At 32.5% G+C, this 20,323-nt stretch overlaps 1 non-coding gene across 1 annotated transcript; it reads left to right on the top strand.

The window, feature by feature from the left end:
• The first annotated feature begins 6,731 nt into the window (after positions 1-6,731).
• TRNAE-CUC (transfer RNA glutamic acid (anticodon CUC)) lies at positions 6,732-6,804 on the top strand. The gene has a single exon. It is a non-coding gene; the product is annotated as a tRNA-Glu (tRNA).
• The last annotated feature ends 13,519 nt before the right edge of the window (positions 6,805-20,323 follow it).

The following is a 20,323-nucleotide window of genomic DNA, read 5'->3' on the forward strand; positions in this document are numbered from 1 at the left end:
TTTCTGAGGATATTTTCATAAATATTCTTGTCTGAAATTATCTACCTCTTCGTGTTTTCGGTATTCCATTATATTGGAAACTTCTGTAAGATCCAAGTATAAATTATGAAAGAATTATGGAGAAGTGTTGGGAATTGAAGCATGTGTTAGTATAATATAATGACACCCAGCCAACGTGATTATATTACAGTAAGTCATGCTGAGTTTCTAATTAAACGTGTTGATGGTTAACAGTAGATCATACCATCATCATGTGCCATGTTACACGACTCGTTCATTCTACTTCACCTCCGAACATATCAAGAAAATATATTCTTGGTAGTTCTATTCTAAGTGATTATAGTAATTTGACAAATCAAATCGTGCCATTACGATTTCCTTCTTAGAAAATTAACAATGTTCATTCCGAAGTTTATATCTGTGAATTCTGAACCATTACAAGCGGTGCTTAATCGCAAGAAGAAGAAACGAAGGGACAAAGCTCCGAAATAGAAATTGGAGTATAAATCGCAGCAAATAAGAGAAAGCATTAACTATGGATGACAATGATTATAGAAGACAGAAGAAGGGACTTTGAAATATAAGAGAAAATATAAAACCCAAAAACGACGCAGAAATTGAAAATCGTGGATATTAATAAGAATAACAATATAAAGACACGGTATAATTAAGAATAGTATCACTCCAATGTAATAGTAGAAGTAAACTAATTTTTCTGGTGGAAGATTGAAAAGAAGGATGACAGAAATGATAATTAGGAAAACATAAAGGATTAGAATTGGATTAATCATTTTCACAATCTTTTGGATGTATGAAAAAGAAAGTATAGGAATGGTGAGAATAATGGAACGGAAGAGCTTAATTTATAATGGAAATATCGGATAGAGTAATCGAGGTAGATCACCGTATTTAATTATAGAGATCTTAATTTCCTTATTCGCCAAAGAATCAAATCTTTCAGATTTCGAAGATTTTCTTTAAATCCCTTGAATTCTGGAATTCAACCATGACTAGTCAAAAGTTATGATGAAACATGTCTTTCTCATTTCACTATTTAATGATAGCTTCACTCGTACTCTTTGAGTAATCGAATTATCTTATCCATATTACTCAATAATGATAAAACTCTATTTATCAACTCATATTCGTCATGAAAATATTTTTATTGTTAACCATGACGACCTCACTCAAATTTCGGGACGAAATTTCTTTAACGGGTAGGTACTGTGACGACCCGGAAATTTCTGACCAAATTTAAACTTAATCTTAATATGAATTCGACATGATAAGCAAAGTCTGTAATATTGAGTCTTAAAATTTAAACTGTTTCCATGAATTCATTTAATCTTTGATTATGTCCGACGACTCACGATACGATTACTTGTAAATAAATATGCTTATATATATTTGTATATAATAATATGAATTATTAGGTATTGTAATTGTTAGAATTAGATACATAAAATAATGATAATATATAATAAATATTATTTATATATAAATAAAATATACAGAATATATATTTTGTGATTTCAAAATTATTTAGTAAACGTCGATAACACTCATTTGTTATTCGATTAATATTAAAAATAAGTTTAATTTGTGAGATGTTACAAATAAACGTTGGTATGTAATTTTTATTTAATAAATTACTGACCGTTTTATAATGACTAAAATGAATAAAGTTAATTAATATAAAATTCGGGATTTTTTCGGAGTATTCTTATCCGCCTCTGATTAACGAAGAGGTACGAAATTTAGTCCGTAATAGGCGACGACTAACTAATTTAATTGCACGTTTTAATTTTTAAATATTATTATATTATGTATTTACATTCACAATTCACTGGATTCACAAATTGATTGATAATTACTATTGTAAAAGTTTAAGACATTCACTTCGTTACAAATTACTTTTGATGATTGATAATGTGATTGAAAGATTGGTTTACTTTTCATTTCTATCCGTGATATTTCGTATTATTAATTCAATTACTGTGGCTAATTGACTTAGCGAGTGTTAATATTGTTACATGTCAATTCTCACTTTACAGACTTTTATTTATATACATATACATAGATGCAACTTAATCAACCACCACAATCCAATCTAATTGATTATTTCTTCCTTTCTCCTTTCTTCTATGACGACCAAAACAAACTTGATGAAACTCGGATGCAAACCCACTTTATACTCTTATTACATTCAACCAAGAACCATAGTTAAACCACCACCTTTTCCTAATCAAACCACCACTCAAATTATCCTTTTTATTCTGTTGAACAATACCACGAAACACATCGAGGACTGTTGCTATATGAATTTGTTCGACAACAAAACCCATTCAACAGAATCGCCTTAGAACCGCAACTATATTTTGTTAACCTTTACATTACTCCATATTATGTCTGTTTCTGTTCGAAAGGTAAACTCACCATCACCTGTATTTTTTTTCTTCTTCTTGTTTATCTCTACTTATCGAGCACAAGCACTCATTTGATTATCACCCACATCATCTAAATTGCTGTTTCAAGTTTTCTGTAAACCGAGACCCAAAACCACCTGCTAATGCTACTATTGCTGCCTCAGTTTTCCTATCAAGTCACAACTCTTTTCAAATCAAAATCACCACCACCATCGACAACCCAAGAACACTTTAAAGCTCTTTTGCTACAATTAATTCGAAGGGCTACTGCTATCTTCCTTCCTTTTTACAACCGAGAACAATCACTACCAATTACCATCCATGATCACCTTTAGCAAGGAAACCCATTTAAACATCATATTTTATTACTACAACTGCTATCTTCTTTTCGTTTTCCTGTTTAGTTCAAACCATCACCATCTCTAAAACCGTATGCTACAACTATTTCTGTCTCTACTACTACTGCTGCAACGATCATTTTATTCTGTTTATAGTTTTCGTTTCCAGCACAATGAAACCCCTTTATTTAACTTCCTGTTCGGATAACACCCAAACATATCAAACAGGTGTGCTGCTACTTTGATTTCGTTTCTAATAAATCTTGTTATGGAGAGGAGATGATGGAAAATAAAAGTGTTTAGTTTACAGGGAATATGAGAAAAGATAAGATAATGATTATGAATAAAGAGTGCAGTGGTTGAACGAAACTATACCACACTTTTGTTTGAGATTTTTGTCCACTTGAGAACATAGAATATTAGAACAAGTATTTAAATTGCAAGTGGAAACGAATAATAATCCATGGCAGACCGTAAGGGACCACATATAGGGACGTGTTGATTTTTTTTTTATGATGAATACGAAGGGTTAGATGAGACGTTGTTGATGACAGCTTCCTTGTTTGCTTTTTATCTAAAAGAATTGTTATTATCTTGTGAACTGCATATTAAACTAGGATTATAATGATTTGGTCGTAAAAACAAGTCTAGTCATTTTATATTAGGCTGTATTCCAGGTTGGTAACAGGTTGTGTTCCAAAAATTCTATTTTCCATCGAGCCCAAATTCATCACACCCGCTCATTTCAATTAGGTTGATGATAACTTAGTATGATTTTATTAAGTTTATGATATACACGTATAAAAGATGATGATCATCCTCATAAATACTAGCAATGATGTTTGATATTGATGATGATGATAGTATTCGGTGATGATGTTTAGAATGATGATGATGACGAGATATATTCGAATAATGGTACATGAGATTAGGATGGGTATGTATAAAGTTGATGATTTGTTTCTGTTTCTCATAACCACGAAAACAAGAACCCACAAACCCACAGAGTTCCATATGCATCGGGCTATTTTTGGACTGCACTATTATTGGGTTTAGTTAATTTGGTTGTTGGGCTGCCTTTCTATTTGGGCCGAAGGAACTGATTAAATATATATGGTATACAATGTTAATTAGAAAAGCAAAGATAGAAGGATGGTTTAGGGGTGTTTGTCTTATACAAGAGGTCTTGGGTTCGAGCCCGGCCATGGGCAATTAATTTTCCTTTTTGGAGCTTGTTTCATTAAGGTAGCACATTTATTATTTTTGTTATTATTATTACCATTATCATTATTATTAATTAAAGTTGGTCATCTTATTAAGATTAGCAGTATTAGTAAAATTATTATTTTATTATTATTATTATTATTATTATTATTATTATTATTATTATTATTATTATTATTATTATTATTATCATTATCAAGATTTTATATATTATTATTATCATTTTTACTAACACTACTATTATTTATTATTATTATCATTAGTAGTATCCTTATTTTTATAAAAATATTACAACTTTCTATTATAAATATTATTTTACCAAATAAAGTAATAGTTATATAAAAAAACATATCTTAATAAAATCCTATATATATATAAAGATATTAATCTTAATACATTATTTAATATAAATAAACTTAGTCGATTAAATGTGATATGTGTTAATATATACAAATGATATAGGTTCGCGAACCCGAGGTCAACCCTGCATTGTTCAGTTGTTCAATATAGTAAAATGTATTTTTACTACAAAATACATTAGGTGAGTTTCATTATTCCCTTTTTATATACATTTTGGGCTGAGAATACATGCAAATGCTTTATTAACTGTTTTACAAAATTTATATGCGTGAGTTTCATTTGCCCTTTTTACTCATTACATTTTTGGGCTGAGAATACATGCAAATGCTTTATTAACTGTTTTACAATATTTATATGCGTGAGTTTCATTTGCCTTTTTACCCTTTATATTTTTGAGCTGAGAATACATGCGCAATTTTTATAAATGTTTTACGAAATAAACACAAGTAATCGAAACTACATTATATGGTTGAATTATCGAAATCGAATATGCCCCTTTTTATTAAGTCTGGTAATCTAAGAATTAGGGAACATACACCCTAATTGACGCGAATCCTAAAGATAGATCTATCGGGCCCAACAAGCCCCATCCAAAGTACCGGATGCTTTAGTACTTCGAAATTTATATCATGTCCGATGGAGGATCCCGGAATGATGGGGATATTCTTATATGTATATTGTGAATGTCGGTTACCAGGTGTTCAATCCATATGAATGATTTTTTGTCTCCATGTGTGGGACGTATATTTATGAGAACTGGAAATGAAAATCTTGTGGTGTATCAAAATGATGAATTTTATTGTTTTATGATAAACCTATGAACTCACCAACCTTTTGGTTGACACTTTAAAGCATGTTTATTCTCAGGTATGAAAGAAATCTTCCGCTGTGCATTTGCTCATATTACATGGAGTTGTTCATGGCATATAGAGGTCAGAACCTCGCAATGGGACCAACTGTTGAAGACTTCGTCCAGATGGATTAGGACGGGGCATTTCAGCATAACCTGGTAATTCTTAGTCCAATGATGTAAAATTTGCTACTACGCCTAGCCAATTAACCCAAGAACATGTTTGATATATAAGACGCATAATCCGTTATCACGTTTGAATCTCTTGTGAAATCAATGTTATTGTGCTCACGACGTTGATGAACCTGCTTTACTCTGTGCAGTATCGAGATTCGAGGCAGTGTATCCAGTTTTAACCGATTGCTTTCATCACGTTCATCCAATTTGTCAATGCCTTCTACTCCTACAATAGCACTTTGTGTTTCTTTTTATGTTTTCATCGGTCAATTTAAAAGATTCCATATCCTTAGGAAGCTCGCGAGTTATTAATGACACTTTGTAAACGGGTAAACGGTTAAGGTTTTGTCTACCACTTATGGAGGGCGAGTATTTTTACTCAATTGTACGCAGTTTAACCACGTTAGCTTGTGACTATTGCTGACCATTTCCCTAATGTTATGTAAATATATCTTTAGAAAAATGAATTGCTGATGGGGTATAAGAGATGATAGTACAAATTATATGTTATGTAAATATATCTTTAGAAAAATGAATTGTGTTATATTATTTTATTATATTATATATTGTGATTGTGATATATTAGATTATCCAAGGTTTTCTTGGTTGCACTTCTGTCAAAATGTCTGCATTTTTCGGTGCACAGTTGTTATTGATCGGCGATTGCACTTGTTAAAAGGACTACCTGTAGAGGCGTGCGTATAGCAACAGTTGGTTTTATTAGCGTAGCTAACCACAAATCTTTTAAACTTGGCGTTTTATCTTTTAACATTGGTGTTTTTTGTGTATGTTCAAAAGTTAGTACTTGTATTAAATTATGGTAAAATTGTGACCAACAGGTGGTGGAAATTATGTCTGGGTGTTGAAAATGATGATTTTGTGATGAAAGTGTGGTTGGAAATGGTGATAAGTTGGCATAAATTATATATGTATGTAATGTATGTATTGAATATGGTGATACATTATGGTATAATCTACATGCTTTCAAATATGTTACACGCTGGCAATTATAACAACAAAATTCAATACTACATGCGTTTGTATGGGCATGTGAGATGTAGACAATCCTTCTCCTTTCTCCACCAAGAGTGATACACTCCAAGAAGTAGAGAAAGTCCTCCCTCTCCCTATTCGACGGATAAGGAGATTGCTTCCGAATGGACCTGCGGCCAACAAGTAGGAAATTTTTTTTAAAAAAATAAAACATGAGTCACTATGAAAATGGTAGGATCAAATTTCCATGGGTTTGAAATTCTGCACATTCAATTTAGACTCTAATTGATAAGCAAGTCGTCAATAAATTGAAGCTTGCTATTGACTCAATTAATAGGAGCCAAGAAAACAATCAACGTGTAATCCGTTGTAGTCTAGTTGATTAGGATACTCGGCTCTCACCCGAGAGACCCGGGTTCAAGTCCCGGCAACGGAATTTTTAAATAAATTTAATTTTTTTCAGGGTGATTGACTACAGGAAATTCTGAACTTCTAGCCAATGATAGTTGACATTCAATGATAAAAAAGTTTATTATATTGTAGGGTTCTTCGTTGACATTTTTATTGAATGATTTCATCATGTGTCTCTTCAACCGAGCCATATATAATCTCGTTGCCTTTTACAAAGCTCATTAACAGGCACAAAAATCCTAAGCGTAAGTACAAATGGTGATTCGAGAACATGAACTTATTCCAACACATACCACATTGCAAAATAAACACAACGCAAATCATTATTACGTGTTGAAGTGACCAATTAAAAGTGTTGCAAACTTTGACTCCACCAAAGACAACTTTGTCAACAATCTTGGATGACTAGTCTTCAGCAAGGGGTTGCAAAAGACGCAAGACAAGGTCGAGACAGTCGAGACCTTAGAGCATCACAACGGTCAAGACGGGGTCGAGACGGATGTTGAGAAATATTGACTTTTTGTATATATTTTAAACATCAAACATGAGTATTAAAATTAAAGGCTAAAATTAAAAGTGTTGCAAATTTTGACTCCACCAAAGACAACTTTGTCAACAATCTTGGATGACTAGTCTTCAGGAAGGGGTTGTAAAAGACGCAAGACGGGGTCGAGACAGTCGAGACCTTAGAGCATCGCAACGGTCAAGACGGGGTCGAGACGGATGTTGACAAATGTTGACTTTTTGTATATATTTCAAACATCAAACATGAGTATTAAAATTAAAGGCTAATATCTATGTTTAATTTAAAATATTTGCCTTTAATTTGAAGTTATGTTTATGTTTAAAATATATATTACAAGTCAACGTTGATCAAAATCCGCCTCGACCCCTTCTCGGCCGTTGTTGACAATTTCTAGCGTTGTTGACCGTTTTTAATCGTTGACCGTCTTTGTACCCGTTTTTAGATCCGTTGCAACTGTAAATAAGTAAATCCGTTGCGATGGCCATCTCGGCTGTTTTTACTCCAACTCTCCAAAACTGTGCAACACATGACAAGAATGCAAAACATTAGCAAGGATTAACTGCGTTCGACAGCCAACTAGGACAGACACTAGGACATTCACATACATCCATTCAGGAGTACATTCTTGAAAATCTTCATAGGCTAGGATGTATTGTTGTTGTTGTGGTTGTTGCTAGGATGTATAAGCTGCAAAAGCCAGCAAACAAAAGGGCAAGGACTTATGTGCAGAAATCCCATCTAGTTTACACAGTCGAAACAAAAAGAGTTTTGTCCGAAGTAGCAAACCTCTATTTATATAATTTGTATGTCAGATAAACTAGCGAACACAATATAATATAAACTTCTTAATAAAACTATGGTTTATGCATCCAAAAGACAATGGTTACTTTGGACCACTTTAGACATTTCAAATATAAAACACATCCCCATTCTACCCATTTATAAGGTAATGTGTCGAAAGTCGAAACACCAGACCTCTGGATCCTACTTTTGCTCAAGAACCAACAGGCAGTCGAGCACCCGAATCTTGGACGCCTACAGTCTTCAAGTACAGGCATATACAACAAATAATAGATACTAACGTTGAAGCACATACAAGTGCCCACGTTTGTTTTGGATTCGTCTTGCTTCACAATCCTATTCGAGCTGCACCACATTTATTACGATCAAGGATTCTATAGTCTTTAGAAGTTAAGTAATATACTAAGATGAATAATAGAAACCCAGATGGCCATATATATGTCAAATTTCAAAATCATGTAGTGTCTCTTCCTTCAATCTGCCTTCACACAACTGTCTATTTACCAACTTTGGGTTCTAGCAACTAACATTAAAAATATATCCAAACATTAAAAACCACATAAAGAAAGATAAGGTTTAAATATAGCTAATCATATTCAGTCAAATTAAAAGCTTAATTTCTGCATTTAAACACTGAGACAAGGTCGTAAAAGTCACAAAAGGCAAGGTCGTAAAAGTCACTAGTTGAGTACTAGTCAGCCGAGACGTTGTAAGAACTAGTTGGTCAAGTCGGGTACTACCGTACAAGTCAGAGACCAACTTTGACTTCGAAATTTTTGACCGACCCAGTTGATTTTCACGGAATAAATCCCACTTATGACCAATGCACCAGTTGACTGGTGTTGACCGGCTGGGAATTGAATATCTGGATATACTAATCATCGATATGATTTGTAACTAACATTATTAAATCAAAAACAGAAAGGAAGTTTAAACAAAGGAATCAAACTCCTAAAAGAAAGCAAGTTTAAATGTATTAACTAATACAACCAAAAAATATTATATTAGCTAGAGTTATAGTCCTAGCAGAACTTCTTCTTTCCCCTTGTCTTGTCCTAGTTCCACGTCTATTCCTCTTCCGATTAATCCGTTGTAGAACTGTCTTCATCCTATTGCCTGCGAGTACAAAACACGAATATTATAAAACACTCAAATGAACGAATTAGGGTTTCAAAGGAAAATGGGATCGATATAAAAATGGAATACCGATTATATAAAAAGGAAAGGGATTAGAATTTCTATACAATCCACATTCCATTGTCATATTGTCATGTTGATCCCCATTTTCCTCGCAATAGGACGAGGACAGTTCTACAACGGATGAATCAAATGAATCGGAAGAGGAATAGACGACGAGGAGAAAAAAGAAGTCCAGCTAGGACTTGACTATTATTTGATATATAAAAAAAAGGAGACATTACAAACCTGGTCACTAGCGAGTGAATGAGATATTTGAACATACTTAAGAGGACATGAACATGCCCATCATAATGCCAAATATCTTGTTCTTGATATCAACATACAATATACACAAAAGATACAAACTAGTCAGTGAGGTTAATTATAACATGTTTATGCGACTACAGACTTCATGGTGAAATATTTATTATTCAACTATGGATGGGGTATCCCTCCCTACCCAAAATAATATGCACACACAAGTTCTAAACCTGTATATTACTAATGGGTATACTTTAAGTGATATACAACTATGGGCGGGCGGTTTTCCCTTATTCGTAGAGAAGGTATAAAACTCTTATTTACAGATTTTTTATGTGCAAAATTTTTCAATGCATATCTTCATTTAAGCAAGGTTTTACTATAGCCAAGAAAAATATAGATACCAAAATCTTTTTATAAAGGTATATATTAATTTGCATAAAAGTTTTGGGCAAAAAACATTTCCGGATTAACCTCAACCACACATTTTGACCCGTTATCCAATCCGCCTATTTCGCCACCATAGGGATAACAAAAGTAGGGAGTCAGATATCACCTATTTCAGTTGACAAGTTTTTTCCTTTCTTCATCAATGAGACCATAACAAAAGTAGGGAGACAGATAAATGAGATAGTGGAGGGGTAGTTCTCACTTCTTGGATGTAATTCCTATAACTGAAATAAAATCTTAAATCATAAACATGTTAGGGTCAGAGCATTGTGAAAATCCTGTTACATATTAAAGTGTACAGAAGAGAAAATGTGTGTGAAAGTTCATGCTCAAGACAGACCTCAGAGTCGACCATTTACCCAATTTGCAGCCCCAACTGGCAGCCCCATCATCGAAACATCTTGTGCTTGATATCCACAGACAATAAATACAAACAAATCGGTGAGTTTACTTATATAACATGTTTATGCGAGAACTACAGAATCCATGGTGAAAGCACCTAGATTATTTTGATCACCTGAGGGTGAGGTATCCCCTACTACCAAAAGAATAAACATAAAAAACTTCTAGACCTACGTATTAGCTAGAGTAATTTTGACAAAAAATAACTTAGGTTTAACACAACCACACATTTTAATATTGACCCATTACCTACTACACCTATTTTTCCACCTCTAGGTAGAGTGGTAGACAAATAGCTAACACATATAGATAACTAAAGTAGATAACCAAAGTAGGGAAACGAATTATACCATATTATATAGATAAGTTTTTTCCTTGGTATCAAATTGAAAGAGACAATATGTAAGCAGCACAAGTATGACTGGAACAGCAACATCATGACTGCCATAAAAAGAATCAGCTTCAAACCAAGCAATTGCTACCCATCATCAAGTGCTGTGAAAGAGAACATGTTGGAATATATCTGACTAACGAAATAATCAGCGAGTTTAATAATATAATGAGAATGAGACTGACTACATACATATCCCTACAAAATAATCTAGGATTGTGGCCAATATTCATATCACTACAAAATTAATAATGAGAGTGAAACAAACAATCAATCTAGGATTGTAAAAGATTTATGTAGATATGCTACAATGCAAAAAGATGAACAAAATATGTACCTATCACGCTGATTGGTCATCCAATTAATTCTTACGTATATATAATATATATATATATATATATATATATATATATATATATATATATATATATAGAAGGAGATGTTTCAATTTATGAATTCGATATGTAAGATTGTAAGAATTTGATCTTTGTATTGATTGAAAGATTGATACAGATTGTATTGAATTCTTAGAACATATAAGTGTTCTTTTATACTATAACACTTATAACAGCTAATTCTACTTAAGGTTAGGCTCCATTACACTTTTTGGAACCACCTTTACAATTATGGAAATAGCTGTTGTGGAGTAACCGTTGAGTCTTCTGTTACTGTTGTCTTGTGACTTTGCTAAATATGGAAATGATGAAGGTTAACCCTTCTGATCCAAGTCAATCTTTACCCAAACAGGAAGTATGTTTTGTGATTCTGTATTCTAACACTCCACCTCAAGTTGAATAGTGGAATTTCCAATGTTCAACTTGTCGAGAACTTCACTGAAGAGTCTTCCATTGACAGTTTTGGTGAGGATGTCAGCTAACTGATCTTCAGATCTAATTGAAGGTAGAGAAATGATTTCACCATCTAGCTTCTCTCTGATAAAGTGTCGATCGATTTCAATATGTTTTGTTCGGTCATGTTGAACGGGGTTTTCTGAAATAGCGATTACTGCTTCATTGTCGCACAGGATTTGAATAGCTTCTTGCGGTGGAAAACCAATCTCCGTTAGTAGCTTCTTGATCCATAAGGCCTCGACTACTCCTTTGGCTATTCCTCTGAATTTTGATTCGGCACTTGAAAGGGAGACAACCTTTTGTTTCTTACTTTTCCATGCAACTAAATTACCCCCAACAAGTGTGAAGAATCCGGATGTAGATTTTCTATCCCCTTTTTCTCCGGCCCAGCTTGCATCTGTATATATTTGGGTTTTTAGATGTCCATGTCTCTTAAAAATAACTCCATGATCTGCTGTTTTCTTCAAGTATCTGGTGATTCTCATTACAGCTTCCATATGATGAACCTGTGGTTGATGCATGAATTGACTCACAACTCCAACTGCATGTGCTATATCAGGTCATGTGTGAGCAAGATAGATGAGTTTTTCCACCATCCTTTGGTATTGCCCTTTATCAACAAGATCAGCATCATCTTCCATATATAGCTTCTGGTTTGGAATCATTGGAGTATCAGCTGGTTTGCAATCAATCATACCTGTTTCTGCAAGGAAATCAAGAACATACTTCTTTTGACAGATAAATATCCCATATTGGGATCGTAATACCTCAATCCCCAAAAAGATTTCAAATTCTTTAAATAAGTTCATTTTTAAGTTCGAAATTTCCTTTTTATCATTTCCTGTTATTATCATATCATCAACATAAATGATTAAGCATGTAATTAAATTTTCTTTTCGTTTAATAAAGAGAGTGTGATTAGGATGCTTTGTTTGAAATCATTTTGTTTCATAAATAAAGTAAATTTCCCAAATCAAGCCCGTGGGGATTGTTTTAATCCATATAAAGATTTTGAAATGTTCCGTTCATATCGATTATAAACGTTTCATATTAATTGGTTTCGTTGCGAGGTTTTGACCTCTATATGAGACGTTTTTCAAAGACTGCATTCGATTTTTAAAACAACCATAACCTTTACTTTATCGATAAAGGTTTGAAAGACATAGCGTAGATTACCAAATAATGGTAATCTAAAGTACAACGTTTACATACGACCATTACATAATGGGTTACGATAATATATTACAACAATTTATTTTTCGAATACAGTTTTTCTTTAAACATTATCATACAAGCATGCTGACTCCAAATCTTGTCCTTAATTTAGCATGCAACAACGGAAGCTCTTAATAATCACCTGAGAATAAACATGCTTAAAACGTCAACAAAAATGTTGGTGAGTTATAGGTTTAGCCTATATGTATATCAATTTGTAATAATAGACCACAAGATTTCACTTTTCATAAACATCCATCTCATATCAGGCATTTCGCAAACTGCATAGAGATAAAAATCATTCATATGGTGAACACCTGGTAACCGACATTAACAAAATACATATAGAATATCCCCATCATTCCGGGACACCCATCGGACATGATAAACTCGAAGTACTAAAGCATTCCAAATTCCAGAATGGGGGTCGTTAGTTCTCGTAGATCTACCTTTAGGATTCGCGTCAATTAGGGGCCAGTTCCCTAATTCTTAGGCTACCAAGCTAAAAGGGGCATATTCGATTTCGATCATTCAACCATAAAATGTAGTTTCACGTACTTGTGTCTATTTTGTAAAACATTTATAAAACTGCATGTTTTCTCATCCCAAAAATATTATATTTTAAAAGTGGGACTATAACTCACTTTCACAGATTTTTACTTCGTCGGAATTTAAGACTTGGCCACAGATCGATTCACGAACCTATAAAAAATATATACATATATATCAAAGTATGATCGAAATATATTCACAACATTTTTTATTACGTTTTAATGATTTAAGTTTATTAAATTAGCGGTCCAACGTTAGTAATCTACAACTAGTTGTCCATAGTTAGATGTGCAGAAATAAATCAATATATATTATCTCGAATCAATCCACGACCCAGTGTCTACAAGTCTCAGACTCGATCACAACTCAAAGTATATATATTATTTTGGAATCAACCTCAACCCTGTATAGCTAACTCAAGAATTACTACATATAGAGTGTCTATGGTTGTTCCAAATAATATATATAGATGGGTCGATATGATATGTCAAAATATTGTATACGTGTCTATGGTCTATCAAGGTTACATAATATGTTAGAGTACATGTATAATACAATATAAGTTAGTTAAGTTATGGTTAGAATAGATTTGTTACAAATTTCACGTAGCTACAACAAGCAAAAATATCCAATTTTGTTTTACCCATAACCTCTTCGTTTTAAATCCATTTGAGTGATTCAAATTGCTATGGTTTCATAATGAACTGAAATTCATGAAACTAAACAGAAAAGTATAAGTTTATAGTCAGAATTACAGGTTACAGGTCATTTTTGTAAGAGGTAGTCATTTCAGTCGAAAGAACGACGTCTTGATGACCATTTTGAAAAACATAATTCCACTTTGAGTTTAACCATGATTTTTGGATATAGTTTCATGTTCATAAGAAAATCATTTTCCCAGAAGGACAACTTTTAAATCAAAGTTTATCATAGTTTTTAATTATCTAACCCAAAACAGCCCCCGGTTTTACTACGACGGCGTATGTCCGGTTTTACGGTGTTCTTCGTGTTTTCAGGTTTTAAATCATTAAGTTAGCATATCATATAGATATAGAACATGTGTTTAGTTGATTTTAAAAGTCAAGTTAGAAGGATTAACTTTTTTTGCGAACAAGTTTAGAATTAACTAAACTATGTTCTAGTTATTACAAGTTTAAATCTTCGAATAAGATAGTTATATATATATGAATCGAATGATGTTATGAACATCATTACTACCTCGAGTTTAGTAGGTAAACCTATTGGAAGTGACAAGAAATGATTTAGCTTCAAAGGATCTTGAATGGCTTGAAAGTTCTTGAAGTAGAATCATGACACGAAAACAAATTCAAGTAAGATTCCTACTCGAATTAAGATTGTTATAGTTATAGAAATTGAATCAAAGTTGGAATATGAGTATTACCTTGAATTAGAATGATAACCTACTGTAAATAACAGAAGTTTCTTAATCTTAGATGATTACTTAGAATGGATTAGAAAGCTTGAAAGTAGACTTGCAAACTTGAAAGTGTTCTTGAAGTTTACTTGAGTAGTTGCTTTGAAAGTTGATCTAGGTTAGGATTTATGAACTAGATTGAGCTAGATTTTGTTGAAAATGATGAAGAACACTTAGAACACCAAGAGATAACTTGAGAGAGATAAGTTTGATGCATGAAAGTTGAAAAATGAAAGTGTTATGGTTGGTGAAGAAAAACGTGATCCTACCCTTGAATATAAGGTTCCATTAGATTGTATTTTTGTTAGATATTTCATGCTAGTTGCCAAATGATGGTTCCCACATGTTTAGGTGACTCATTAAGGCTGCTAAGAGCTGATCATTGAAGTATATATACCAATAGTATATATATTTAGAAGTTGTGTATTGTACGAGTACGAATACGGATTGAATACGAGTAAATATTTTACTGTAGCGGATAGCATTTTTTACTGTAGCGAATAGTATTTTACTGTAGCGAATAGTAGTTCACTGTAGCAAAGCGAAAATTTACTGTAGTAAATAGTTTTTTACTGTAGCAAATAGTATTTTACTGTAGCAAATAGTGTTTTACTGTAACAAATAGTGTTTTACTGTAGCAAATAGTATTTTAGTTGTACATCTTTGATTTAATTATATTTCTTTTATATATATATATATATATATATATATATATATAAAATAAAAACTTACATCATAAAAAAATAAAACGATTATATAATTATCACAAGTTATGACGTTCGTGAATCATCAGACAAACGGGGTGGTCAATTGTCTACATAAACTCATTTCAATTAATCAAGTCTTAACAGGTTTGATTGCTTAACATGTTGGAAACATTTAATCATGCAAATATAGTTTTCATTTAATATATAATCATGGAAAATTTAAGGTCACTACAGATTTCTTAAGTCGACAAGCTTCCCCATTTTTGAAGTTTCTGGAGAATCTTGGTGGAGCATCCATATAAACTTCTTCTTTTAATTCACCATGTAGAAAGGTATTCTTCACATCAAATTGGTGAAGTGGTCATTCTTCATTTGCAGCAATGGAGAAAAGAACTCCGACGGTATCAATCTTCGTAATTGGAGAGAAAGTATCAGAATAATCTAATCCATATGTTTGAGTATATCCCTTGGCAACTAGCCAGGCTTTGTATCTTTCAATGGTACCATCTGGTTTGTATTTTATTGTAAACACCCATCGATTCCCTACTGGTTTTTTTCCTTGAGGAATGATACATTTTTCTCACGTATCACTTTTCTTGAGTGCTTTCATTTCTTCTTCCATGGCCTTTCTCCATTTGTCAGATTTCATTGCTTGATCAACTGTGGCTGGAATTTCTTCAGAGTATAAAGCATAATTGAATTTCTGTGCTTCACTTGATAGGTTCCTATGTGCAATATTCGCAACTGGGTATCTTGATCTTTGAGCTTCTTTTTCTAGAGAGTATCTCTTTGGTGGTACTCCTCTGTTGGCTCTTTGTGGTAGAACATATCTTTCTGTGGTTTCAGCGGAAGTGGAATTGTTGTCAAGTGGTATATCGTGAGTTTGACTATTTTGTTCCTCTTGAACTTCATTACTTGAGGAGATTTCATTTGGTTCAATGTTAGGTGATTCGGGACTAGGGTTTGGTGATTCGGGATCAGGATTTGATGATTCGAGATCAGGATCTGATGTTGGATTTGGTGACTCGGGATCAGGATTTGATGTCGGTGTTTGAATGTTACCAGGTTTAGGTATCCATGTTATCCAACTGAGAGTGTCGTTGTCCTCTTTCTCCCCCTCACTCGTGAGTTGGGTATCGTAAAAATATTCGGTTTCGACAAAGTCACAGTTCATTGTTGTAAAGACATGACGTCTTTTTAGACTATAGCACCGATATCCTTTTTGGTTTATTCCATAGCCAACCATGACACATTTTTCTGTACAAGGATCAAGTTTGGTACGTTCATGTTTTGGAATGTGGACAAAAACCGAGCACCCAAATATTCGAGGTTCAATGCTAAATGAAGTCGGAAGGGTATGAAATTGAGAAAGAGTATCTTTCGGGGTTCTTGTGCCCAAAACTTTAGTAGGTAGTCGATTAATAAGGTAGGTAGCGGAAGCAAGAGCTTCAGGCCAAAAACTTTTCGGAACTTTTGATTCAAATAATAAAGCTCTTGTCATTTCTAAGAGCAGTTGATTCTTCCGCTCAGCTACTCCGTTTTGTTCGGGAGTATGAGCACAAGATGTTTGGTGAATAATCCCTTTGTCTTCACAAAATTGTTTCATTGAAGTATTGACAAACTCACCCCCATTATCGGATCTTAAAATTTGTATACTTTTGTTAAATTGAGTTTGTACCATTTTGTAAAAATGAGAATATGTTTCAAATACTTCTGACTTGTGAGTTAGAAAATAAATCCAAGTAATGCGTGAATGGTCATCAATAAATAAGACAAAGTACCAGAAATTTCTCCCCCCAACAACCGGTGCAGGACCCCACACATCAGAATGAACTAAAGCAAAAGGTACTTCTTTTCTAGTATTACTAGGTTTAAACGTATTCCGGTGGCTTTTAGCCAAAATACAAGTTTCACAATTTAAGTTTACATTAGACGAAAAAAGACTAGGAAATAAAGCGTGTAGATATCCTACTGATGGGTGACCCAACCTCCTATGTGTAGTGACCCGAACTTTTCCATATATATATATATATATATATATATATATATATATATATATATATATATATATATATATATATATATATATATATATATATATATATATATATATATATATATATATATATAATGAAATTGATATTTACATGATTAAATGTTTTCAACATGTTAAGCAATCAAACTTGTTAAGACTTGATTATTTGAAATGAGTTTCATGTAGACAATTGACCACCCGAGTTGACTGGCGATTCACGAACGTTAAAACTTGTAAAAAGGACATGATGATATATATATGGACATTGATAATGCTAAAAACGAACATATATTTCATAGTATTATCCCTCAAGAAAGACAAGCTTTTAGTTGCAATTGTTCTATTTACAAGTGATATTCGTTTAAATAATAAAAGGTGAAGACAAAAGACAGATTCGACGATTTGAAGACGCAAATGACCAAAAAGCTCAAAAGTACAAAATATAATCCAAGTGGTTCAATTTATTGATAAGAAACGTCTAAAAGTTACAAGAGTACGAGCCGCAAAACGCAAAGTACAAGATATTAAATTGTACGCAAGGACGTTCGAAAATCCGGAACCGAGACATGAACCAACTATCAACGCGCGACGCAACGGAGCTAAAATTACAATTCAACGATGCACAAGAATATAATATAATATATAATTAATTATATAAAATTATATATATTATATTATATATTAAATAAATACGCGCAGCCCACGTTTTGGAATCATTTGTGACAAGGAAAAGGTGGCCATGCGATCGCATTGCCAGGAAGGCTTAAAGTCATGCGATTGCATGAGAGCCTGTAGCAGGCCAAGTCCTATAAATTGCAACGTTTTCTGCCGAATTATATACACAATATTCAATCTCTCTCACTCTCTACGATATATTTATATTTATATTTATATTTTATAATTTTAATTTTAATTTAAGCTTAATAATAATAAGGTAATAGTGGCGAATGTTTTAAGTTTGTAAGTCGAAATTCTGTCCGTGTAACACTAAGCGATTAATACTCATTGTAAGTTATGTTCAACCTTTTTAAATTAATGTCTCGTAGCTAAGTTATTATTATGCTTATTTAAATCGAAGTAATCATGATGTTGGGCTAAATATTAAAGACAGGGTAATTGGGCTTTATACCATAATTGGGGTTTGGAAAAAAGACCGACACTTGTGGAAATTGGACTATGGACTATTAATGGGCTTTATATTTATTTAACTGAATGATAGTTCGTTAATTTAATATAGAGATTTACAATTTGACGTATCTATAAATAACCACATACACTCAATCGGACACGATGGGCGGGATATTTATAAATACTAATAATCGTTCATTTTACCGGACACGGGAATGGATTAATAGTCAATGGACTCATTAAAACAGGGGTGGATTACATACAAGGACACTTGGTGTAATTGATAATAAAGTATTAAAACCTTGGATTGCACACAGTCGATAACCTGGTGTAATCATTAACAATGTATTAAAACCTTATTACAGTTTATGTCCCCAATTAGTTGGAATATTTGACTTCGGATTATAAGGATAATTTGACGAGGACACTCGCACTTTATATTTATGACTGATGGACTGTTATGGACAAAAACCAGATGGAAATATCGAATAATCCAGGACAAAGGACAATTAACCCATGAAAATAAATTAAAATCAACACGTCGAACATCATAATTACGGAAGTTTAAATAAGCATAATTCCTTTATTTTATATCTTATCACACTTTTAATTATCGTACTTTTAAATTATCGCAATTTTATTTATCGTCATTTTATTTATCGCACTTTTAATTATCGCAATTTTATTTAACGTCATTTACTTTACGCTTTAAATTAAGTTGTATATATATTTAATATTTTACATTAGGTTTTAATTGTGACTTAAGACATAAAATCGACAAACCGGTCACTAAACGGTAAAAACCCCCTTTTTATAATAATAATACTACTACTTATATATATATATATATATATATATATATATATATATATATACAAATATAGTTTTAAAAATATAGCGTTAAACTTAGCTAGCTCCCTGCGGAACGAACCGGACTTACTAAAAACTACACTACTGTACGATTAGGTACACTGCCTATAAGTGTTGTAGCAAGGTTTAGGTATATCCACTCTATAAATAAATAAATAACTTGTGTAAAATTGTATAGTATTTAATAGTATTTCGCAATAAAAATATAACTATTTCGTATACACCTCGCATAACATCAAGTATTTTTGGCGCCGGAGCCGGGGATATTCAACAACGCCATAGAACGCTATTATAAAAAAAAATATTTTAGTTTTTTACGCTATTTTTGTAAAAATATATATTTACATAAGTTTTAAATATAAAAATACAAAAATATAAATAAAAAAAATTAAGCTATTTTTGTAAAAATATAATTATATATAAGTTACAAAAATATAAAAACATAAAAAAAAAAATATCTCTATATTTTTAAAATTAAATTTGTTTTTTAGAGTTATAAAAACTAATAAGTAATTTATTTTTTTAGTTTTAGCTAAATTATATTACATTTTCTATAAAAATTAAAACAGAAAAAAATAAAATAAATAAATAAACGATTGAACCTGAAAAATTTTGGCCTGCAACCTTTTTGAATCTGCACCCCATGCGACCGCATGGCCCAGAAGCCCAGAACTCATGCGATCGCATGAGTGTATCTGACAGGCCAAACCTAGTACGCCATAATTACGGTTTAGGTTTTTA

The sequence above is a fragment of the Rutidosis leptorrhynchoides genome, chromosome 4, assembly GCF_046630445.1.
Source record: "Rutidosis leptorrhynchoides isolate AG116_Rl617_1_P2 chromosome 4, CSIRO_AGI_Rlap_v1, whole genome shotgun sequence".
Taxonomy (NCBI): domain Eukaryota; kingdom Viridiplantae; phylum Streptophyta; class Magnoliopsida; order Asterales; family Asteraceae; genus Rutidosis; species Rutidosis leptorrhynchoides.